Source organism: Quercus robur, chromosome 4 (genome assembly GCF_932294415.1).
Source record: "Quercus robur chromosome 4, dhQueRobu3.1, whole genome shotgun sequence".
Lineage (NCBI taxonomy): Eukaryota > Viridiplantae > Streptophyta > Magnoliopsida > Fagales > Fagaceae > Quercus > Quercus robur.
Genome location: NC_065537.1, coordinates 49,506,846 through 49,534,309, shown reverse-complemented (window position 1 = coordinate 49,534,309; position 27,464 = coordinate 49,506,846). Strand labels below are relative to the sequence as shown.

General features: G+C 33.1%; 1 pseudogene; it reads right to left on the bottom strand.

The window, feature by feature from the left end:
* Positions 1–474: 474 nt before the first annotated feature.
* LOC126722098 (uncharacterized) lies at positions 475–16,050 on the bottom strand (annotated as a pseudogene).
* Positions 16,051–27,464: the final 11,414 nt, after the last annotated feature.

Sequence of the window (27,464 nt, the reverse complement as noted above, 5' to 3'; positions counted from 1 at the left end):
TCAAATAAGTTTTAATTTAAACTATGAATTTTCTAAATCTTTTCAAATCTGTCTCTAATGAGTTACTGCTAATTTAAAAAAGTAACAAATTCACATAAACTGTAATTAAAACTTACTTGACATCAAAATCCTTTGATAATTTCATGTGAATTGCATATTGTATTTTCACACTAAAAATACTTTAAAACAACATAAAAATTCTAATAGACAAAATACAATTTAATAGAAGTGCTATTATTTTGTGAATTAGTTTGTACTAACATTCCACTTGATATTTACATGACAATCTCTAAACGAATAAATTTGTATAAATTTTAAATTTTGAGTTTTTAATTGAAACTTTTTAAAATCTATGATTTAATTTATATATATCTGTATCTATGAATGTGTTTTTAGGGATGCCAAATATGACATCACCACCTATACAAGCTATTACAAAACACTTGGTAAATACAACAATGAACTATATCACTTGGAGGTGAAGCTTCAATGTCATCTTCTACAGCTCAGGGATGCATAAAGTTTAAAGGAACTTTCTAAGGGATAAACACATTGGAAGCTTATTTGCTCTAATACAATTACAACATTGCTCTATGCAAGGGACCCCAAATATTTATATCAGCTTGGGACAAACAATCAACTCTCACTTAGCAATGGTGATTCAATGTTAAGGTGAAGCTTCAATGTCATCTTCTGCAGCTCAAGGGTGCATAAAGTTTAAAGGAACTTTCTAAGGGATAAACTCATTGCAAGCTTGTTTGCTCTTATACAATTACAACATTGCTCTATGCAAGGGACCCCAAATATCTATATCAACTTGGGACAAACAATCAACTCTCACTTAGCAATGGTGATTTAATGTCATCCTCTGAATTATTGCTTGAAGGTGCCCTAGGTTCAAGCAGGCAAGCAAAACATAAGGAAATCATCTGAGGAGATTAGGATTTAGAGTTAGTTAAGAGAGAGAGAGAGAGAGAGAGAGAGAGAGAGAGAGAGAGTATATGCTTACCATGCATACAGATGCGCATATAATACTGAAACCTTTGCAGTTGAAAGGAGCATTGCTAGATAAGAACCATGCTGAAACAACAATTTAACTTGTTAGTAATAAATATGAATTGATTCTAACACTCAACTAAACAAGTGATGAGTTAGTCCACTCACAAGTCAATGGACTCATTACAAGTGGTGATAGCAAACTTGATAATGATTCCACACCAGCCACAAATCCTTGTGCTTTTCCCTACACAAAGATATGAGCATGCATGTCAATGGAGTGACCACAGTTCAAGTGCTTTGTAATTTATTTAGCTCAAGAAGTAACTCAACACAAAACAAGCTATTTTGATACGGGAGAACCCCATATCTACTTTTATTTCTTTTTCGTTACAAATTCTCTATCAGTCAAGTGAATGCAACAATTTCATTCGATAACCATAGATAAAAAATCGAAAGAGAAAAATAATTGGACCAATTTACCAAGAAAGCTGCCACTTTAAACTCAAAACTCACTACTAAGTCATGCTGATTTGATTCATACTAAAACATGTTGATGAATCTACCTGATTTTTCCCAACTGAGTTCAAAGTTCAATCTAAAGAAGTAGAAAACATCTAGGTCTAGATGAGTAGTGTGACATATGAGATGATAGCATTAGCTTTTCTCAAACAACGTTATCTAATTAAACAGCCTCACTCTACATATGACAATACCAAGAATACAGAAAACAGGTCTTTCTTTATATTGGCAGTAAGAGTAGAAGATTTTTTTTTTTTGGTGGAAATCATAATTTTCCAAAAAGAATATCAAGAACTATGGAATGCAAAACTGTAGGTAATGAGATCATAGGTATTTTCCAAACCTGGTCGTTTGAGCTCGATGCTCTTGAAATAATGGCATAAGTCTACATGTAATTTGACAGGAAAAATTGAAAGACCATTAGAATTAAAAGGTGAACTGAATAACCACATTTAATATTATTTTATGAAAGAATTGATGATTCCAATACTTACAGCAGGTCTTACAAGGACAACTACCACTTTAAATGTGGCACCCATGAATGGTACCTGCATTGTGGCAATGTTACATTGTTACTGACTGAGAAATGTATTCACGGTTGAAAATAATAAAAAGAAGGCAAAAATGCAAAACTCACCCTTTAAGTTTCATCCCTTTTCATTTAAGTCCTCTAAGTTTGAGTTTTGTTATTTCAGTCCTCTAAGTTTCATTTATTCTCAATCAAGTCCTCCCTTAACAATCTGTTAAATGTTGCCGTTATCTACATTAAAAATGCCATTTTGTCATTTTTAAAAATTTTAATTTTAATTTATTATTTTAAGAAAACGTTAATTTTTTTTAAAAAAAAAAAAAAAAAAAACCCAGAAATTATACTAAGAAACGACGAACATCATTGAAGAACAAAATTCAATCCCTACCCCATACCCCAGCTCAATACCGAGAGATTGAGAAAGAGAACGGGAGATACCACAAAATCTCACCGAAATTCAATTCCGAATATCATAAACTCCCCCTCTTAAAAAACAGGGATATTACATTGTACTCTACTCGGAATGCAAAACCATACTCGAAGATCGTCACTGATTCCCTGGAATTCATCGACGAAGTTCTAGGCTACCGGATCTCTGGGTGTTAATAGGACAAAGAAAAAGAAAAAAAAGACAAAGGTTTTACAAAAATCAGTTCTAATAACCTTCCAAACATTCAAATTCCCAATTAGAAAAAAGAAAAGAAAATAAAAAGGAGAGTTTTTGGGACTGATTGGGATTCAAAGAATAGTCGTTGAACACATACGACGCCGTAACCATTATGTTGCTCGCGTCGTAGCAGGGCCCGCCTTGCTGTATTGGGTTGCAATCGGCAACGCAGGGCCTGCAGGCCTAGTCCAGTGCCGTCTGTAATGCTGCGTCCTCCGCATTGTTCTTCGCCACGCACCACAACTCCGTGCCCACAACGCTAGCCTGGGCCTTGGAAACCGACGCGCCGGCGGTGAGGAGTGGGAGCGTGAGGACCAAGAGATCCGGTAATGGTTTACTATTCTTTCTTTCCCCACTTTGTTATTTGGAACTGCTTTGCCTTTTGTTTTCAAAACCCAATTTTGGGGTGTTTAATTCAGCTCTTTAAAAGCAACTAATTTACATTTTGGAAAATGGGTTTCATGATTTTCAATTTTGGGTGTTAAGTTCATCTCCCTGAAAGCAACAAAATGGGTTTCATGATTTTCAATTCCGGTGAGATTTTGTGGTATCTCCCGTTCTCTTTCTCAATCTCTCGGTATTGGGCTGGGGTATGGGGTAGGGATTCAATTTTGTTCTTCAATGATGTTCGTCGTTTCTTAGTATAATTTTTTTTTTTTTGAAATTAACATTTTCTTAAAATAATAAATTAAAATTAATTTTTTTTTAAATGACAAAACTAAAATAATAAATTAAAATTAAAAATTTTTAAAAATGACAAAACGGTGTTTTTAATGTAGATAACGGTAACATTTAACAGATTGTTAAGGGAGGACTTGATTGAGAATAAATGAAACTTAAAGGATTGAAATGACAAAACTCAAACTTAGAGGACTGAAATGAAAAGTGATGAAACTTAGAGGGTGAGTTTTGCATTTTTACCTAAAAATAACTAGGAAAATTTTAGTTTTTACTTTCACAAACTCTTGATTAACACATGATTGATTTTATAACTCCAAAAGGAGGAATAGAAACTATAAAATTCAAAATAGCCTAAAGAAAAATCAAGTAAAGAAAAGATTCTGCTCAAGTGTTTCTATGTCAAAAAATTTTCCTTTAGAATAGAGTTAAATAAAACATTCATCAACTGTGTACATACCCACGGCACCCATGCAAGGCCATTGAATAATGCCTGCACAGCAAAAAGAACCATTAGTTTTTCTTTTCTTTTGTAATTTGTGCTGGGGGTATTATTGTATTAAAAGTAAAAATTATAAGCGACTTATATAAGCTGTTGATGCAAGTGTTCCTATGCACAATATCACCTTCTCTCCAACCAATGGATTTATTAGTGGAAGCACCAACAACTGGAAGCAAACCACAAACTGAACATATTATAGGAAGAGCATTTCTTAAGGATTTTAAAGTTTTCATAAAGGAAAACAACATGCTTAACATGAACATCATACGGAATATTTTGGACAAAAGAGAATTCATGTATGCCAGTAGTATGACAGTACTCTCAATTCCAGAGCTCATAAAATAAACTTCTTAATTATAAAAATTTTCAAATATGAAAAATATTGTGCTCATTAAGAGGGAAAACAATAAAACATAATACAACCCTAAGAATTGTTTCATTTTTATAACCACGATGCCTTAGCATTGTTTTCTATCCAGAAGACAAATTAACAACCATTACAACACCAACTGGAAGAATTCTTATTTTGATAACTTCAAAGCAACCAAGCAGAATATTTAGAGAAAAACTCTAGCATATGCCAAGCAGATATTGATATGCTACCTTGACTGATGGCTAAAGAATAATTCAAATCTTCAGTATAAGGGAATATCAATCTCTTAAGTAAATAAAAGGAAACTTTTGCTCTATAATACACTTCACTTGTGAAATAATTGAACCGAATCCTACAAGCATCAGAATTTTTGAGAACTCATTTTTGTCAAAACCAAAAGCTGCCTTCAGATAGTACTGCACAGGTGGTAGCATAACCATCATGTCATTGAATCAAAAAGAAAACATTGTTTAAATTACAATTATCTTATGAGCAGATAAATTACAATTATCATTACTCAATGTCATGGATTGGTTAAATTACAATTATCTTATGAGCAGATAAATCTAGCACTATCTTATCCTAAACTATTGATTAATAAGAAAGTCATTGGCTTTGTAGTCCCTAGCAAGTCTGAAGCTTCAAACCTTTTCTTTTTCTGCACGGGTTTTAGCGCAAATGTTCTCAAATTACTTTGGTGGGTTCAGGACATATACTTATGATAACTGTTAAGCAACCAAGTCATGACTCCTCTTATTCAAATTCCCCTGAATAAAGCTCTCTAGTGTCTCCTGCCTCATGTCTTAAGTCTCTACCAATTTCTCTTTCTCCTAGTCCTTCCACATTCTTTTTCTATAAGTTCTATGAAATATTTCCTTTAAAACTGGACATCTTTAGCTATATATTATAATCAAAATGATTTTTATCTATTTTTTGTGTAAGCACATTGCAAACAAATCCTACTCCTACAAGGTACATTTACAGGGCATTTCCCCTTTCTCCCTTTTCTTTGATTTCTCCTCCGCTTTTCAATCCCATATCACACAATGTGCCATTACTGATTTATAATGACAATTGGATTTTGGCCAAATTTAGATTGGTGGCAACAACAAGCCTCACAAAAGCTTTCTGTTGCATACAAGGTTTTTTTCAAAATAATTGCTTTAAAGATTCTGATTGAAACTACTCTGGAATGGCTGAATGAATATGTCGTTTATCAAAAAGTAAAAAAAAAAAAGTTATATATATTTTTGAAATATCTGATGTTATATGATGGTACTAAGAGGAAATTGCAGCATGCAACCATCCATTTGCTTGTTAAAATGACAAACTAATAGGAAACATACCATTAAGACATAGTTGATGCCAGACTTTCCCAACTCAAAGAAGAAAGAAACCAGAGAAATGCCCCTCAATGTCGGACTGTAAAAGAAAAATGAAGCACTTTTAGCCAGACAAAGACAATTTACATATAATGTTTTGCAGCTATAAAGGTTTGGTTGCAAAGACTGCCTAAGAGATTTTAGATATGGTATTTACATAATGCAAGATGAGAATATTTTACGCTGTCTTGATTATAGACAAAATTACCTGCTCACAACTATAGTAGCAGCATCTTTCATTGATTTGTATCGTTTCTGGATAATTTAATTGGCGTAGTCAAGCAAGCTGAATTTTGGTCCCTCTTTGGAGCCAGCTTAACCGTCTCAATCAGAAAGAGTTGCATATAAACTGGACAAAAGATCAAGAGAGCTATTGAAACCTGAAACAAAAGGTTGAAATGGTAAAATGATTTGACAAGAGGAAAATTTGACAGAATTAAGGCCGTGTGGCTAATGCTGAGTTTAAAGCAGCAACATACAGGAAAAATGTACTTTTCTGGGAGAAAAAGTGCCAGAAGATTTCCCAAGACATGCGAAGCAGCACAAAGGCCTGTTATCCAACTAAAAGCTGCTGCCCTCTTATTCTCTTTAACAACATCCGCCTGCAAAAGATGGGAAAATGAGACCCCCAATATTCCCTATTCATGATTATCAATCACCGAGGAATAACTTTTACCGAATAAGCAATATCAATGCAGAAAATACTCCCTTGACTTAGAATAAAAGATATTGTACGAAGCACATAGTAAGCATATACAAATCCTGTAGACTGATTCCAGGCAAGTATAGCTGAAAAAAGAATACAGAAAAATAAAATTTGTAAATTCACTTTGATGATCTTGACAATATCATTAATGTACTGCTAATAGCATCGTACAGAGAAAGTATTAATGTCATTCACAACTTTGAAAGGTAATCATGTATAGTTGTAATTGAAATTTCCCTTTTTTTTTTCTTTTATATTTGTTCTTTCAACGTGTATGGTCGAACTATAATTACATTTAACTCTTCTTTGTCTCTCATTTTTCATACATCATGTAGGGTGCTTATCTTACTCTAGATCAATTTCAGATGAATGACGTAGTCAGTAGCCATTCATTCAATCAGAATCAGCAGGAGTTCAAAAATTTTCATGTGTTTGCAGATATATAATCCACCAAAAACAAAAAAGATCACCTTACCCTTCAATAATAAAAAAGTTCTTGGGTAGACTATCTGTTAGATTTGTTTAGCTTGAAGCCAAATTCATGCCCTAGAAATGGTTTCTTGGTTTGAATGCTAAATCATCAATTTTTTGACATGCACATGATCTATGGTTTCCCATCCACTATCTTCAATAGCATTTGTGACTTCTTTTTTTTGTTAGAGGAAAAGCATTTGTAACTTCAATAGTACTAAATCACATTAAATTTTAAAAAGAATAATAATTGAAAAAAAAAATGATAGTGAAACAGCTTGGACAAACACATAATATTAATGCAACACATATTAGGGGTTTCATATCCATATATAATTCTCATAGTTCAGAAGGAAATATATAACAGCATTATACATGTAACTTCACAGAATCATGAAAGTTGTTCAAACGAAACATACCAAATGGGAAAATAGAAGTGGATATAGTAAGAAGGAGCAGTGGTTTACGCCCATGTTCATCTGCAAGCTAACCTAAAAGTGGAAGCACCACCATCTTGAAAATTTCAACCACCTGCATGCATTTAACAAGAAATTGCTTTCTGAGTCGCTCAATGCAATCATATGATTAAAATCAAATTGAGCAGCATAAAGTAAAATAAGTATCTTTTGAACAATGTTAGATACACAATATTTTTCACAATAAATTTCAGAATTGTTGAGTTATCAAGTTGTTATTTATTTATTTGTTTTTTTAAATTTGAAACCACTACTAATACCCCTTTATTATCTATACTTGGAAAAATGACTCTTAAAGTTATGGTATAATAGCATGCATCTTATAAAGTTAAGTTGAGTCGAGAACAGTTTAAAGGACCATAAGTTGGTCATCTCAAGTGTGTTGATAAGTTTGCCGCTTGTCTATATATCAAAAGCCAAATTACAAAGACATACTAATGTGAGACTGAAAGGAAAAGAGGAAAGCTAGAAGGTGAGATCTAGCAAGTCTAGAGTTTATTTCTCCCCTAATGTCTCTGTTAATCTCAGATCCTCTCTCTGTGATGTCCTTGGCTTCCACTCTACCCCCAACTTAGGTAAATATCTTGGCTTCCCTCTGAAACATGTGGGTTCCTCATCCCAGGACTATAGCTCCATTATTGAGAGAGTTCATGCTAAGTTGGCTGGCTGGAAAGCAAACTTGTTATCTTTTGCTGGCAGAGTTGTTCATTCTCAGGCCACCAATATTTCTGCCATTCCTTCTTATATTAGCTCTTTTAGCCAAGTAGAGATGGAGACTTTTCCATGAAAAAGAGTCCCCTTGAATCTTGCTCTGATACAAGGTCCACAATAAAATAAAAAAGGGCAATACTATCTTTTCTAAATGCACCAGATGGCAAATTGGGTGTAACTCTTGCAGCTAAAATTATGGTATGACAAGTAGTGTCCTCTCGGTATTGTGAAAAACCTCATTGATGGTCCTCTGACATTGATGGAGGAAAAACTCTTAGTTAAAGATGTAATCTCTAATGGGTTTTGTAATGGAACCTCCACTACATCTCTCCTTTCTTTGTTATCTTTTCCCAACCTTATCAACTCATCAAGGCCATTCCCATCAGGTTCTATCTCTGTTAGAAATACTGAATGAATGTATTGTATTTCACACTTAATAAAATATACATGAGTGCTTTTATATAGGAGGCAAAATGTGTAGTAAAAAAATGTTTGCTATACAAGTAAACAATGTGGGCAAAGTGTGTAGTAAAAATATGTGTGCTATTCAAGTAAACAAAGTGGGTCTAAAGCCTACAAACTATTACACGTTAACAGCCCGCTCAAACTCAAGATGGGTGTGAGACTAACTTGAGGTTGTCAACCAAAGCACAAAGGCGTCCCTTAGGATGTGACTTGGTGAAGATACCTACAAGTTGATCTTTAGAGGAGACCAAGAACAACTTGAGAGAACTATGTGAAAGTTCAATAAGTGTATAAAACACTATGAACGTTTAGACCTCCAATTAACAAATTACCAATTCAAGCTTAATATCAAACAATTAATGTGTAGAATATGAACATAAACTTAAAACAGAATTAATAAACAATCTAAACCAAATAAAATAACATCCATAACAGAAATTAAATGGAAAAAATAAAGGGAAGAAAGATGCAAACACAAGGATAACACACGATGTGTTATCGAAGAGGAAACCGAAGCCCTCGGCGTACAACCTCTCCGCCACCCTCCAAGCGGTAAACAATCCACTAAAGAATGTAGTTGGGATACATGAACAGCAGAGGACCCTCCAAGCCTAATCTACCCAATGTACCTAAGCCCACCAAGCTCCTACTTCAACGAGGTTACGCTGAACCTATTTCTTCTTTAACTTATCGGATTCCGCTAATTGACCATAGCATCAACCAATATGAAATTGGTCCCTTCTTAATTGCTTCCCAAACACCAAATGGCCTTCTCACAGATATGGGTATGGTGAAAAAAGGTTTTGGTAATGTACCTCTCAAGGATTTGACAATGGAGAGGAAGAGAGTAAAGGAATTTGAAGAGTCTCTATGTGAAGATTGTGGATGAATCAATCTTGTTTTTCTCTAGGGTTTTTCTCTCAAAATTCTCTCTGGAAGCTCTCTAAATATCGTGGGTATAAGGGTATATATATAGTAGGGTGAGAAGGAATGTGAAAAGTCAGTTTTTCCCAAACAGGGTGGTCTGGCGAGTTGACCTCGCAACTGGGCTGAGTTGCGAGTTCAAGCCGCGAGTTAACGGCCTGGCCAGCCTGGGACTTTTGTCTTGTAGTGCAACAGCTGGTATGACTCTTTAGCTCCCTTACATGCTCCACATGTGTGCCAACTTTGGCAGCTTGCCAGTCGCGAGTCACCCGCGAGTCTCTGCATTCTTGCACAATCTTGAACATTTCTTCACACTCTCTCACTCACTACTCTTACATGATTCCCACCTAAATACAGGGTTACTAATTGCTAAAATACAAGCAAATTTGGCACGGAATAAAGCCAACAAGATGGTTGATAAAATTCAACCTTACACTATGGACAAGATGATAATGGATAAAATGACAATTGATCTTGATGTGTTTAGTTCATTCATGGAAGACATCATTGTAAGTATTATGAATGGCACTATAGTTGTCACAACAAAGAGGAGTAGCAGAGGATGTGGACACACCTAAGTCTTTAAGAAGCCATCGAAGCCAAATGAGCTCAAATGTGGTATCAGCAAGGGTACAATATTCTGCTTCAATATTGGAGCAGGCCATAAGGGTTAGTTTCTTTCTTCACCAAGAAATCAAAGAAGAACTAAGAAGAAAACAATAACTAGTGGTAGACTTGCGATCAGTGGGATCTCCTGCCCAATCAGCATTAGAGAATGCATAGAGAATAAGAGGAGACTAAGCAAAGTAGAAAAGACCATGGAAGAGAGTGTCTTTCAAGTATCGAAGAATGTGTAGAACAACATAGTGAGTCGATCGTGAAGCAAACAGATATTGGCTCATCTGTTGAACATCATAGGAAATGTTTGGACGAGTGACAGTGATGTAAGGTTTCCCAACTGCAACAACAAAATATAACCCACACCCAACAACAAATAATACCCAACTGCAATGACAATAAAATCCAAACCCTTACCTGAGATGTAAATTTGTTGAAAGGGAGGACTAGTGACAGAGAAAGGCAATGTGGTGTGAGATCAGAGGCAATGTGGTGTGAGAAGTGTGAGTGTTATGGGTGAGTGAGGCAGTGAGTTACTGAGGAGTGTTAGAGGCTAGGAGTGTTATGGGTGAGAGAGTGTGCAATGAGTTATTGAGGAGTGTCTTTGTGTTAAGTAAATTTTGCCCGACAAAAATCGAGTCTATAAGACTCGAGATCCATGTATTTTAATTGAATTTCCCATAAAAAATCGAGTCTTAAAGACTCAGTTTTGTTTTGTAGAACTCGAGTCTATAAGACTCAAGATCTATGTGGCATAATAGTTCCAACTCAGCAAATGGGAATCGAGTCTTTAAACCTTGAGTTTTATATGAAACTCGAGTCTATAAAACTTGAGATGCTAGTTTGCAAAATTCTTTCAAACGCATGTTAACTTATTATATTGTTTCCTCTCACTATGCTAGCTTGCAAATTACCTCCTTATAAAGGAGTCCAAATCTTCTATCCCACTCTTCTTACTCCACTATATACTCTACAAATAAAAACATACCACATGTCCATCTAGTTTATTAAATGCTAAATTTATGTCTTCTATTATTTCAATTTTCTAAAATAAATAAATAAATAACCCATTATAAAGAGCATTCACTTGCCATGCATACATTTACCTTACCTTTGAGAAGGTCACTTATAAAGAGCATCCTCCACCGCATGATTGACGATACACCATTCTAGCATGCTGTAAGAACCACAATTAATGGACACGGTATTATTAAAAAGTCAATGATCTTAAAAAATTCTATGTAAATCACACAAAAAATCAAATAAATGTCAAATGTAGTCTTTATTTTGAAATTGATTAATTTAATGATTTAGATTAAATATTACAAATTTAAAATTTATCCAATGTTAGTTCATTTAAAATTTTAAATAATATGATATTCTGTACACTGTCAAATAAATAAAAATCAACTGTGAAATAGGTTCCCTTGATTTCTAAACAGGAGTTGTGCGTTGATAGTAGCTGTTCTGTTCTCCTGAATTGACAAGTGCTGGTAGTTTGTTACAGTGGTTAGCGTTGGCTGTTGAGTTGGCGTTGTATTGAGCTTGACAGTTAGAATAAATTAGTTAGTTAATACTTGTTGTAATAGATTGTATTTGGGAAGGAAATTATAAGGTAAGAAGCTCTAGCTCATTGCAAAGAGGCATATTAGAAATGTTAAGAAAATTGCTCTCCTCCTCTTCTATCTCTTAGTTTCTCTTTCTTTGTTCTTACGTCTTGATTCTAAGGAGGCCTAGTTCCCTCGAAGATCTACTTCAATTTCATAAGAATCTCTGTATTCTTATCATCCCTCCATTTTAATGTGATTATATATATATATATATATATATAACTCTTCCACGTTGCACTTTTTTGCGATATGGTTCATCAATGTCAATGTCTATAGCAAAGAAAGAAAATGACTGGTGGCAATTATGACGTAATGGTAGTAATTTTAATTGATTTACCATTTTAACTTTATTTATTTATTTGACGTCAAAGATAGAAATATATTAAAGAAGAAAAGTGAAACAGTACATAGAAAAAGGCTTGGCTGAGGAGCTGTAAAACAAAAGCCTTTTTTATTTTTATTTTTTTAAGGCATAAGAATAGATTAATTAAATTAAGGGTATTTTTGGAAGTAAAAAATGTAATAATTAACTTTCTGAATTCTCTTAATATATATATATATATATATATATATATTTCTATTTACTAAATTTATTTCATTCTTCTCCAGTTTTTTAAGAAAATGGATAGGAGAAATCAAGTTTTTACAATAGAGACATTCTGAATTTAAATCTCTATCCTCCGACTATTTGCTGAATTATCAAAAGAAATTATTACCGGTTGTTATTGCTTTTTTTTTTTTTTTTTGGTGGTACTCAGCAAAAATGCAGTAACACGCTAGGACCAGCCAGACAAGTAATAATTGCTAAATAATAAACACGGAGGATTTATACAAAGCAGCAAAAGTATTGTTAAATATTTGCCCATAAAATCCATGTGCATTGTGTCAAAAAATTATAATAAAAAATTATCCATATAACATTGCTCAAGGAAGACCCTATCCGGAATTCCAGATGTGACCAGCAACGTAACCATCAAAACATCATCCTATATTTTTATACCCCATGAGGACCGACTTTCATTTTCATGATTTGTTTACTTTTGCCGAGATCTCTATAACATGCTTTCTCACTTGCCATACAGCCAAGGACACAACGTTGTGAAGGCCTTTCCAAATTACTGTCGTCAACTTGAAGTTTGTCGTTTAGATCCTTAAACAAATAATTAAATCTATATCACGCGAGGCTGAATGGGGAAATGAAGTTAGTTTATTGGATGTCTAGCTACCCAACAAAATATATAAGCTGGCGTTTTGATTCTTAATTTCGTTGCCACAGTAAAATTGCTTTATTCGCTCAAGTCTTCGTCAACTTAAAACTTAGGTATTTGATTATTATCATCAATACAGAACATTTCTCAAGGTTCTATTAAATAAGCAAGCTATTGAGAAAAAAAGAAAAAGAAAAAGAAAAAGAAGCAAGTTATTGTAATGAAATTAACTACAAGAAATTTGGTCTTTAGCGACGGCATATTGCCGTCGCTAATGATTTAAATATCGTCACTAATTATATTGGCGACAAAATATGTTGTCACTAACTTTCGTTAAACGAAAATGGTAACAAAAAAGTTTTTTAGTGACGATGTTAATATTGTCGCAAATACAATACTATTAACGATGACAAAATTGTCGGTAATAGTGACAATTGTTGTCATAAATAACTCAAGAACCCAAGACGAAATGTTGTCACCACTAGCTCATTAGTAGTGACGAATTTTTTTGTCATCGCTAGTAGATTATTATTAACGATGACATTTTTGTTGTTGCTAATATGTCATTACTAGCGACGACACTTGCTGTCGTCACAAATAATGATATATTAGTGACCACAAACATGTCGTCACACCCAACCCAGCTTGTCGAAACTGGCCCAAAGGTAACCAATATACAAGTTTAATTAGGACTCTATAACTATTTTCTTTTTCTTTTTTTCATGGTTGTTCAATTTATAGGTTTCATTCTTAATTTTTGTTCTTCCATTCACTTTTATTTGGATCTAATATTCCTGTTTAATTTATGCTTTTTTATTGCCTCTATTCCTGTTACGATTTTTAATGCATTCATTCATCTTATGCATTTAATTGTAGGAAAAAGAAACTGGGTAGCTAATTATTTCAAGAAACAACTAAGGATGCTTGAAGGTTGTTTGGGTATGCTCTCTTCTAAACACACAACAAATATATGGTTTTTGTTTTAAATAAATATTCTGTTTTTTATTGTTTGATTGAAGGAACATGAGAGAGTTTGAATGTTAATGTTGATTATAATTTCTCTGTAGATTTTATAATTTTGAATTTGGTTGGAAATTTTTATAATTATTTGTCAATTTGAAATTTAAAGTAGTTGAGTATGAGGTTTGACCTATAAAACTTCATTGCTGCCCCATTATGTGTTTGTCGAATATTTCCTGTCAAGCCTTTGGTTCCTTCAACTAAGTGTCTTTGCACTTTGTGCTTGACTAGGTTAAATCTAGATATTGCCATTAGAAGGCATTAGATGTTTGTGTATACAATCTGCTTATGATTCGTTCACCAATTTGACATTAGCGGCGCTTTATAATTCTGAATTTTTATTGCACTCTTTATAATTCTGATTTTCTATTCAGTTTATTTTGGATTTAATTTTGTGAATTCTTATCTAGGTTCATGTATGGCTGCCAATCTCTGAATTCTTATTGTAATTTATGCACGATTGGGTGTTGGTTACTTGAGCTTTTAAGTTTATTTTAGGTTTCTAATTGTGTTGGGAATGGCCTGTTTTAAACATATTGGCTAAATTATTATGTAAGCATCCAATTAAGAAGTTGTATATCTGGCTGGAAACTCAGATTTAGTTTGTTATGTACTATTTGATTATTGAATGCCCTGTAGATTTTTTGTTTGGGGTAGGGTTGGAGTAGACTATGTGTATCTGTGGTAGTCTTTTTTATATCATTATTGGTTTATTTAAGTTTAATCTAAACTATATATGCAATACCATGGCTCTATTTGGATTTTGAAGTATTATACCAGAAGTATTTGCTATATAAAATCCAAAAACTGCATGTACTGCTCAAACTTATGCTTTAAATTTAATTTTTACTCTTCACCTTGCTTTACTTTTGTAAATTAAAGGGTTTAGGGGTTTATCTAACAAGCTAAGTCTTGAATCATAAATGATTTTCACAGCAACTAGGACTTCATTTCTGATTGTAGCTCCTGTTGGATTCATATGTTATTTGTACTGCTCATTTTGCATCTATGTTCATCAAATTTACACTTGCTTTGAAATTCTCCAATCCCAAAACAAAGAGAGAAGGAATGAAAATTCCATTGACATGAGCACCAGCCTAAGCACTATCTTTAACAATTACAACTCCAGCGTCCAATTCAATGGCCTTTACAGCCAATGTGGTACTCTCTGCCTTCCAAAGGTGGACCATATCACTAGAAGGTTGGCCAAAAAGCTTCACCTACTTTTCTGTACATATCATAATTTTTACTAATTATTTCTTCTTCTTCTTTTTTTCCCTAAAAACTCAAAAAGTAAATCTGTATGAAGTGCTTGATCCCCAATTTAAATTTTTCTGATAATGTATCCAACAACAAGTAGTCAACGTACTGTGGGTATTAGACAAACAGTGTGGGTATGCACACTATGTAATAGATGATGATTATGAGGCAATGTGCCACTTCCATTATAGATTGATATTACAGCTTCCTTCAAATTTATTGCTCATGTAGAAATGAAAGGTTCCCCTGTTACTCTGGAAGATATAACACTTTATTTGATTCGATGATTTTAAAAAAATGTTAGTTTAGTGTGGAAGTCAATGAAGCAGGGACTTATGAGACATATCAGTAGGCCATCCACAAAATAGCCTTTCTGAGTAATAATTTTTTTCACCTTTTTATGATGCGTTTTGCTTGGTTTTGTATTTTGCATTATGCATAATTGGTTGTTGTGCATTTGGTTGGAGTCAGTGATATGTTTTTGTTATGATGAATATTTGTGCATAGTACTTTCAAATGATCATATCAGCAAGTATTCAGCATTCCAAAAAATATAAATTAATGAAACTTTGATTCCACATTTTGTCAGTTAAATTATCTTTCATTTTTTCTTATTTTGGGTTGATGATTTTTTCTTTTGACCAAGACGACGGCTTATAAGTTTTCCTAGCACGGTCATACGGACTCATACGATTAAACTGGGTATTCTGGATGTTCTGACTAACATTCTTGTTGCAACATATTCCTTTGCCTTCCTTCATCAATATACAACATCGACTTTTCTTTGTGTTGCAGCTAGGACGCGAATTCCGAACATATGGACGTCGGAAACCATAAGGAAGGTTTTTTCCATCGAACGAAGGTTTGTCACAATTCACTAGCACTAATATAAATGCCAATAATGTAAATGGTACAATCCATTTATACTCCATATTTTGCATCTAACAATTGACAAGGTTATTGGAGACTGGAGAGAGTTGTGTAATGTGTTCCTTCACTTGGAAGAAAAGGAGTGGATGTTGATGTGATTATGAAGAATCAGGAATATTTAGGGATTAGGTTTGCATGACATAATTAGGGGAATGATCGATTCAATTTTACTTTGAATTAAATTACATATTTTCATTCATTTTTAAGTCATTATACCATCAATCAAAATAAATATATGTAATTTTTTTCGTTCTTTGCTTTCTTTCTTTTTATTTTTTATTTTTGTATATCTTTCATCCTAATATGTCAATAAGTTTTTAATTTCTATATTACATTATTCTTTTTATTTTTTAAAGTTCCTCTATTTCTGCACTTATACATCAATCAAGTTCTATTTCTTGGCTATATCTGTTAGGTATTTGACAAAAGGCCTACAAGAGAATTGTTGTACATGTATTGGAATAATATTATAAATGAACCGGCATAAACTATTTGATGATGGCCCATGGTCACTAAGCTGCATCTTGCTGTTCAATGTGTCATTAAGTCATGTATTTCTATTTTATAACTTATATTCATGGGTGTATATTTTTGCTATATGAAAAATGGGGTGTGATGATGGGGTGAGCTGACTTGATTGTATTTTTGAAGACTAGGTTTGATTACTGATGTGTGGATTTCTATTACCTGATTGTTTGATTCTCTGCTGGTAGATGGGTGCTTTAATAAAAATATGTTGGATTGCTTTAATTGGAAATACATACCTATGCAAATATTTATGTGTGCTGTTTCAAGTCCACCTTTTATTATTTATAAGGCTTAACCCTGACAAACTTTAGTAGTTTTGGAAATCCTTTAACATTTTTGGCAGTTATAAATAAACAATTAAGTTCTTTGTCAATCTAACATTTTAATCTATTTAAATTTTTATCATTTTGGGTGTGTTATTGATGGTTGATATACAGGATGATTTGTTTGGTCTGTCATCTGCTCGTCCTGTAACTCCCTTGATATCCTGGCTCTAGGAGGTATAAAACAACGCAAGAAAGCTTGGCGAGCTAAAACTTTTAGAGTTACTTCCTTTCCAATCGAGTCTAAAATCTTAACAATTTATGCTAGGTTTGTTAATTCTGCTTCCAAAAATCTCCCTCTATGTTCTTGATATTTGGTTCTTCATTTTGTGAATTTTAATTATTTTTATTTTGCTTCGTTCTTCTCTCTTCAAATATTACGATTATTTACTGGTGATATTTCTGCATTATGGTGTTTTTAATACAAGGCTACTTTTGAATCAATCTGTATCTATGCTAATGGTGTATATATTGAGAATTTTAATAATAATGGCATGGAAGATTTTGATAAAATCATGAATCTTAACTTTTGTTGAGGGCTGTAAAAGTAGGAAATGAAAATTCTAGAATTTTGCTTTTGTCTGCATAGTTTTGCAAGGTAGGTTGCTTATGATGGGGGAGCTTTAGTTGTAGAGAAGAGAGAAGAATGAAGCAATCCAAGAGAGACTCTTTGTGATACAGTGTAGAGTCAACAACAATATGCCTTCACCTATTTTCTCATATTTAATATGACAACTTAAACAAGCTTTATGAAGAAGGTTATTTTTATTGATAAAATATAGTTAGTGAAGCTGCCCCCAGCAATTTAATAAGATTTTGTTGTTGATTTACAAAACTCTTTGAATATTATGATCATTTGTTATTAGTGCATGTCATATATTTTACTTTCTGTTAGTGTTTCTTTTAAATGTGACATGTAATCTTTTGATTTGAAATTTTACCCTTTATGTTGTGAAGGCAATAACTAGTGATAGAACATCATATTATTTTTCATCTACCCAAATTGTAAATCACAACAACAAAAAGTATGTAAGCTTTTGCCTAGAATGAACATTGTAAATTTCTTCAAATGAGCAATAATTTGCTTTGTTGGCAAATTAAGAAATACGTGACGAGGTCACTATACACACACACGCACACACACCTATCTTGGTTGACTAGCTCAAATCCTAATGAAATTTGTATATTCCTTTTTGTGTGAATTATTCCTTAAAATCCAAAGCGAAAAGGTCCATTTATATATACACACACACCTACCTTGGTTGACCAGCTCAAATCCTAATGAAATTTGTATATTCCTTTTTGTGTGAGTTATTCCTTAAAATCCAAAGTGAAAATGTCCATTTAAGTTAAATTTCTCTCAACCCAACAAAAAATGCATTTAATTTGATTAAAAAAATATTAAGCATTTCTAATAACTTTCCCGTGCATCGCACGGGTTAGTGACTAGTAATAATAATAATAATATTCAACAGAGTATTGCCCGATATTACAGTACAACGTACAAACAGTTAGATTACGTTAACTATTCACACAGTCGGTCCATTATTTTTTAACAAATTGGACTAAACATTGAAGGATATGATTCTTCAAAATATATATATATATATATATATATACCATAAAGGGGGAAGGGGACGCACGGTTGATGGGAAGAGAAGGAAGCACAGTAATATTGTAAAGAAAATAATGTAAGTAACTTGAAAGTAAATAACTTGAAAGTAAGAAAAATAAATAGCTTGAAAGTAAGAACAATTATAAGGCGGTAGAACCACCCAAGTATATATGGAAATAACTCAAAGTAAATGAGAACAATGGATCAAAATAAATGGAAGCAATTTAGAACCGTTCGGTATGGCGGTAATCCGTCCAAAGTGGCGGTAGCAACAAGTAGAATAATGAACATAAAACTGAAAATACTTGTTATTGAAAGTAAGATTAACACTTACAGTAGTAGTGAATACAAGATCTCAATAGTTACAGGTTAACAATTACAAAGCTTGAACTAGTCCTAGTTTCAAGGTTTGTAGGATTACAAAGTTTGTAGTGAACAAGGATGAACAAGATAGTAGTAGTGGAAGTAGGGTGAGTTCTCTCTCTAAGAAGGCTAGTTCTAAGGGAAGAGAAATCAGAACTAAAACTTGACTTAGAAAACCTTGAAATTTAAGGGACAACCCCTTTTAAATAGGCAAAATTTCGGAGTGAACAGTGTCATGAACAGTAAAAGTGAACAGTGTCAGTGAACAGTAATCCGTGAACAGTAATCTGTGAACAGTAAAAGTGAATAGTTTTTTTTCCACTTTTTGAATTAAAAACTTCTGAACTTTTTGTCTTTTACTTGGTCCAACATTTTCAGGAGAAGCATGGCAAAAGGGCAAAAGGAATATCATGCATGCCACCATGTACGTAGATTCTCATTTCTTTTCTTAAAAGACTTCAATGTGACATTTTTTGTTGGCAAAAATGAAGCCTTTGTCAGACGCATCTTCTCATCTCTTCATATATCATCATGGCTTGTGGCTTTTCAGACGCATTTTGAATATTGTAATAAATTTGGCCATTGTGCAGGCTAGACAAATAGTGGCCGTTGTGCAGGCTAGACAAATAGGGGAATCAAAATCTTCCGCAGAATCCAGAGTATCATGAATCAGTTCCAGATTTTCCGCAACATATTCGAAGGACAATAAAATATTTTGGCTTTTGTGCAAGCCAGACAAATAAAGTAGCACCAGTCTTGTAATAGTAGTAACCTCAGGAATAAACTCATCAATCAGTGGATGTAGCATCTGATGGGTAGTCATCACAAGGTTCCCATGGAGGGTCATCATTACATTCATGCTCATGATAGAGAACATATTGGTTACAAAATCCACAGTATAGAAGTGGCTCAAACTCTAGAGTTTTTCCTGGAGTGAGAAAACTTCTTGGATTACAGTGATCTGCTATTCGCAAATGAGGAATGGCATTAGCATAAGGTCTCGGACCAAAAACAAAAATTCTATCTGAATTCCCCATAAAGTGATAATTCTTCCATAAATTCTGAGCAACCTCACGAATTTGATTGTTAAAATAATTACTCCAGCAGTCTGCGAGAGCCCAAGGATTTTTGAAGGATAAATAAGAGTCTCCTTCATACCATTGCCCTTGGTGCGTGTATCCATTAATGAGAATGAGATGTTTTGAGGGCTGGACATTCATCCAGTTATCTCTTTCCCATTGAGGCAAAGTGCTCTAGCATCTGATCAAAACAAAAGGACTTTCAAAATTTTTAATAGCAGTCTGAATGATTTGTGGGAGCTGGTTGGTTTGGTCATGGCTTGTTAGTCTTATGAGCCTAATAAAGCCATACTCAAACATTTGGGAGAGCCAGTTAGGACTCCTCTTAAGATCATCTGAACCATCATCATAATTGACTAGAAGGCCAGGAAACAGGTGTTTCTTTTCATGCACTCTGAAACTACTCCCAAAGTGTTCTTTCCAATCAACTTGTTGAAGAATGTCACTAAAATCATTTGAATTAGCAGGATCAGGAATAACAATTGTAACAAGTATCTTGAAATGTTCGAACCATAAGTCAAAAGACTTAAACATAGCCTTGCTTTCCAGAATACGAGATTGTATGTCTGTTGGCAAGTTGGCAATAGCACTTTTCAACAAAGATTGGGTCTTAAGACTCAATCTTGCGTAATCAGTGCCCATAATAGTCTTTTTATCCATTGAATGGATGTCCTCTTTGCCAAAGAGTTGACTAGTATTGGGTTCATCTGTGATATTTGGGTGGTTAACAGGATGGCTTCCAAAAGCCTCATTTTTTGAAACAATGTCATTTTTAGAAGCAAAGTTATTTTTTAAAACAAGATCATTTTCTGAAATAGGGTTAACTTGGTGGCTCACATAAGCTTCATTTTGAGCAATAAGGTTAACAAGATGGATTTCAAGGTTTCTGAGGGTTTTTTGGAAAAGATCATGGTGGTTTCTAATGAAAGCAAATTGAAGGCTATCAAGGATGAGTTTAATAGAATTTGGTAATTCTGAACAGGTTCCATTGTGGAATTGTAAATTTCTTGACAAAACTTCTTGTAAAGAAATTAACATATCACCAATGGAATATGTCACCGTTGCCGGGACATCTCCTTGAAGGGATGTTGATCCACTGGGTTTTACCCTAGAAGATGCGCCTTCATGCATTTTAAAAGGTTGTCCCGTTGGGAACCCTTTGTTTTGAGAATAGTCCTGTATAGGAACTTTGCCCTTTTTTTTCTTCTCCATAATAATCCACTTACTAGTGGTATAAATATGAATATTATTATTATTATTATCCCACTTATTAGTGGTATTTATCCACGCATCATTGTCCGATTCTTGCAAAGAATCATTGATAATGTTAGGATAATGAATAGTATTTAACATTTTGGTACTATGAAAATTACCTTTAAAATCATCAGTGAAATATTGGTAAGAACTCATCACTAGTTCTTGAATAAGTTCATTCATTGGAGAATCTTTCTTATAAGACATATTATCAATATCAATTTCAAACTTTGAAGCAAATTTGAATTTTACTTTCTGTCCAAATGGATCAGTATTAATTCCATCATGTTCAACAAGAAAGGGATACAAAGCATTAATAAATGGCAGACCAAGAATCACTTTATCAGTCATATTTTTGACAAGAACTGAAGAAATCTTGAAACAAACATTATCATGGCACACATGAGCATTATTCAATTCATACTTAATTTTCATTTGAGAACTATTAGCAGAAACCAATCTTTCAATAGATTTTTCAAAATATTTTGAAGGAATTAATCCTTCTTGGATACAGTTCATGTCTGCACCAGAATCAATCATAGCAATAATAGTGAAATGATAATTAGGAGAAACAACAATTTTAACTTTTGTAAACCATTTTGGAGGAAGTATTTTATTAACAAAAGCAAGTTGAGGATCAATGAAAGTATCAGGAATACCTTTATCAGAAAGAAGAGCCTGTTGACTGGATTCATCTCCATCGTTGTGCTCATTTTGTTTATCTTGTTCATTATCAGATTTATTAAGATCTTTATCAATTTTTAACATTATCAATTCTTGTTTGAGATTATAGTTATCACTTTTCATGCTTTTAAATTCATGTTTTAATTCATTTATCTCTTGTTTAACAATATTAATTTCATGTTGGAGATCATTAACAGTTAGCTCTTTAGATTTCTTTTTATTAAATCTTTCTAAAGTTTCTTCAAAGCTTATGGTAGATTTTGGTTTTTTACCAGTTTCATCTCTTATCAAATTTTTCTTAAACCTATCCAAATATTCTTTTTGCAGTTCAGGGTTTTGAATTTGATTTATTAGTTGAATTATTAATTTTTCATCTTCTTCACTCTTAGTGAGAGCATTAATAACATTGCAACAAGAATCTCTACAACCAATTTTAATATTAGGAGAATCAGAAGAATCATCAGCAGATTGATAGCAAGAATCAGATGAAGAAGAAAAATCATCTTCCAAAGAATCAGACGAGTTGTTTGATTCAAGGATTCTGAATAACTCTTCTTGCCCATTATCATCAATATTTAGCATGTTAAATTTGTTTTTTAACTTACTAGGTTTTTCTTTACAGTCTTTACTGAAGTGTCCAGATTTTTCACAGTTAAAACATTTACTTTTACCTGATCTTTGTTTAACATATTTTTTAGAAACATTTTTCTTCTTAGCATAAAATTCATTAGGTTTAACAAAGTTATTTCTGTGTTTTTTTATATTTTTTATGGCTTTTATCATGCTTTTTACTTTTTTGCCTAGAAGGAGCAATAGGAGGCAAACCATATTGTTCACAAAAATTTCCCATTTCATATTTAGCTTTTCTTTTATTCTTTAATTGGTGTTTTAGCAGTTTTTCATCATTACACATATTGATACCAAGTTTTTTAATAGTACTGAAAATATCACCATAGGTCAAATTATCATAATCAATAGAATCATTTTTACCCATTAATTCTTGTTTTACCTTATGAGCAAAGATAGGAGGCAGACCGTCAATAAATTTTTCTTTCCAATAAGGCTTATGACAATCTTTCCGGAGCATCACTCTGGAAGTAAAAACATCTTGATACCATCTGTAATCAGACATAGTTGGACAAATCAAATTATTCAAATAATCAGAAACACGAGATGAAATATTGGATAGAGTACCAACAAAATGTTTGAGAATAGTATAGATCATGGTATTAACACCATCAAGAATACCACGACCAATACTTTCATAAAAAATAGGCAAACCTTCATCATTCTTTTTAACAGCATGTTTAATAGACTCTCTGGATTCTTCAGAGATGTATGAATACCACCATCCACGAAGAGTACTAGAAAAACCAGTAACAAGTAGATTAACAATTTCAGGTTGATCAAGATCATGATTATTTTGATAAGCAATACCCACCATAGACATGTGACTCATTTTATTGATGATTTCTTGTTCAGACAAACCATCAATATTCCATTCATAAAGCTTATCAGCAGAAACAGAAAACTGTGTTTGAAAAGATCTCTCTTCAAACTGCATATCAGGAGGAGTGGGTTTTGAATACCAGTTTTTAGTAAAAGACATGGGTTTGGAGTTTCCAACAAATCTTTTAATTTCTGGGAAATCATCATCAAAGATTCTTTTTGCAAGAATAGAAGAAACAGAAGAAACAGTATCAGAATCTATATTTTCTTCAAAAACAAATTCTTTTTTGGAAATAGTTCGAGCAGCTGAAGTAGAAGTACCCTCAATTTTAACCTTTAAATCAGAAAGCATTTTTTCAACAATTTCAAGAGTCTTGGACTGAGAAGTTTTAAACATAACTTTTTCTCTTTGACTGGGTAAATCAATCAAAGGTTTCTCAGTTTTAATAGAAATAGATTTTTCAGAAACAAGTTTTTCAGAAACAGGTTTTTCAACAATTTTTTCTTCAATACGGTCAAGCTGTTGACCAATAATATGCAAAGATTGATTAGTAAAATTGTTTTGTTCAATAAGACTAACAATGGGAGTTTGATCATCAGCAATTTTGAAAGGGGAGGCCTTCACTTCCTCTTTTGTCACTTCATCTTTCTTAGTAGTTATCAAAATTGAGTCAAGAGGAGGATGACTAGACCTAATAATGGTTTTATCTATTTTAACAAAATTTGATTTCTTTATCACATTTAAATGTTGTTTTGAAACCTCGTCTTTTGAAACATAATGGTTTTCAAGAAAATCAAAAAACAAAATATGTTTTTTCAATTGATTCATTTTTTCCAACCATTTTCTTTTGACACGGTCTTTTTCAGACTGAGCAAAATTATTTTGGAAATATTTTCTTTTGGTTTTGTTTTTTGCAAGCATAAATTCATCATACAAAGAAACCAAATTAACTTCAAAATGTTCATCTAGAATAGTCAAAACTCGTAATTGGTTTTGGTAAATAAGAGGATTTTCAATAGGGGGAGAATCAAAGTCAGATGGAGTAACAGAAACAGAGTCTTCTTCATCATTAACAGCAACATTGTCATAAGGAGAGGAAGATTCAGTTTTAGTAGAATAAAAAGGAGTGCTAACTTGTGAATTACTACTGGAAACTCCTTTTAGATTTAAATCAGAGGATTTTTCCAAATTCTTTTTCAAAAAATCATTGATCTCACGATCTCTTTTTGAAATACTTTCAGATCCAGCAAAGGAATGTCTTCCTTCATTGATCCTCAAGGGTGGATTGTTTTGAAAACTTATTTTAACAGTACCATCAAGATATTGTTGAATATGGGTGAGATCAAGTTCATCAAAAACAGGTTTAGCAGGAGGGGTTTCTTGTTCCAACAACCAATCATTAGGAAGTTTAACATCTTGCCATTGAATCATTTTTGGAACTTGAATTTTAGCATCAGGAGTTGAACATTGAATTAACATGGTTTTACCTGAAGGTTCTTTAGGAATCCTAGCATAAGGATTCATTTGAGTACCCATTAGTCTATAATAAATGCGATAAATCAAAGCAAAAGGCTTACTTCCTTCTTCCATGTGATAACCAGATGAAGCAATATTCAATGTCAAAGCTTTAACAATATTAGGATCATCCAAAGCAAGAGTAAGATTAGGATAACAGTTGAAATAAACAGGACCATCATACATAGAAGCAATAATCATACCAAGAATGCTATCTTTAAAAATCTTAAATCTAGCATCTCTTAAACACATGAGAACAGAAGCATTAATACCCTTTCAGGTGAGTGGTTTAATAGCAACTTGAACCATACCAATATGCAAATAACTAAATTTTTTAGCAGCAAGGAAGTCATTAATATTCCTTTTAGTGAACAGACAGCATTTTTCATGAACTTTTGAAATAGAGAAAATTTGTTCAACAGTTCTAGCTTTGTAAGCAGAATGAAAAGTACTTTCAACAAAACTAGTTTTATAAACAAGTTTAGTATCAACTTTAGAAATAGTCCAATTACGAAAATCAGGGATCAACTCATTATCATCAATAGTGTGATCTTCTTCATTTACAATATCAGGAGGACAACTAGTCCTGGAGCTGATAGAGGAGTTGGATCTCCACAACCTATCCATACTATCCTAGGTTCAACACTCAGTTATCATGTTTTTCTCACAACCGTTGCATTTCGTAACACATACCCTAACCAACCTTATACCTCTCATGCCCTACACGCCCTCTCTTGGTTCAAACGGGCCTTATAGTTTAGTTCTAGGAATTCACTTTACGACTAGGGTGGCGCCAACGACGGTAAGAAGGGAACACAATAACGGAATATCAAGTGTTCGGGTAGACACAGACAAGAAACAAAGACTCTTTTCTGGCCGGTGGTAGTGTTGTTGTGTCTTTGTTTCTTGTCCGTGTCTACCCGAACGTTTGATATTTCGTTGTTATGTTCCCTTCTTACTGTCATTGGCGCTACCCTAGTCGTAAAGTGAATTCCTAGAACCTAACTATAAGGCCCGTTTGAGCTAAGAGAGGGCGTGTAGGGCATGAGAGGTAGAAGGTTGGTTAGGGTATGTGTTACGAAATGCAACGGTTGTGAGAAAAACATGATAACTGAGTGTTGAACCTAGGATAGTATGGATAGGTTGTGGAGATCCAACTCCTCTATCAGCTCCAGGACTAGTTGTCCTCTTGATATTGTAAATGAAGAAGATCACACTATTGATGATAATGAGTTGATCCCTGATTTTCGTAAATGGACTATTCCTAAAGTTGATACTAAAACTGTTTATAAAACTAGTTTTGTTGAAAGTACTTTTCACTCTACTTACAAAGCTAGAACTGTTGAACAAATTTTTTCTATTTCAAAAGTTCATGAAAAATGCTGTTTGTTCACTAAAAGGAATATTAATGACTTCCTTGCTGCTAAAAAATTCAGTTATTTGCATATTGGCATGGTTCAAGTTGCTATTAAACCACTTACCCGAAAGGGTATTAATACTTCTGTTCTCATGTGTTTAAGAGATGCTAGATTTAAGATTTTTAAAGATAGTATTCTTGGTATGATTACTGCTTCTATGTATGATGGTCATGTTTATTCTAACTGTTATCCTGATCTTACTCTTTCTTTGGATGATCCTAATATTGTTAAAGCTTTGACATTGAATATTGCTTCATCTGGTTATCACATGGAAGAAGGAAGTAAGCCTTTTGCTTTGATTTATCGCTTTTATTATAGACTAATGGGTACTCAAATGAATCCAAGTGCTAAGATTCCTAGAGAACCTTCAGGTAAAACCATGTTAATTCAATGTTCAACTCCTGATGCTAAAATTCAAGTTCCAAAAATGATTCAATGGCAAGATGTTAAACTTCCTAATGATTGGTTGTTGGAACAAGAAACCCCTCCTGCTAAACCTGTTTTTGATGAACTTGATCTCACCCATATTCAACAATATCTTGATGGTACTATTAAAATAATTTTTCAAAATAATCCACCTTTGAGGATCAATGAAGGAAGACATTCCTTTACTGGATCTGAAAGTATTTCAAAAAGAGATCGTGAGATCAATGATTTTTTGAAAAAGAATTTGGAAAAATCCTTCGATTTTTTGAAAAAGAATCTAGAAAAAACCTCTGATTTAAAGCTAAAAGGAGTTTCTAGTAGTAATTCACAAGTTAGCACTCCTATTCTACTAAAGCTGAATCTTCCTCTCCTTATGACAATGTTGCTGTTAATGACGAAGAAGACTCTGTTTCTGTTACTCCTTCTGACTTTGATTCTCCCCCTATTGAAAATCCTCCTGTTTACCAAAATCAATTACGAGTTTTGACTATTTTGGATGAACACTTTGAAGTTGATTTGGTTTCTTTGTATGATGAATTTATGCTTGCAAAAAACAGAACCAAAAGAAAATATTTCCAAAATAATTTTGTTCAGTATGAAAAAGACCGTGTTAAAAGAAAATGTTTGGAAAAGATGAATCAATTGAAAAAACATATTTTGTTTTTTGATTTTCTTGAAAACCATTATGTTTCAAATGATGAGGTTTCAAAACAACATTTAAATGTGATAAAGAAATCAAATTTTGTTAAAATTGATAAAAC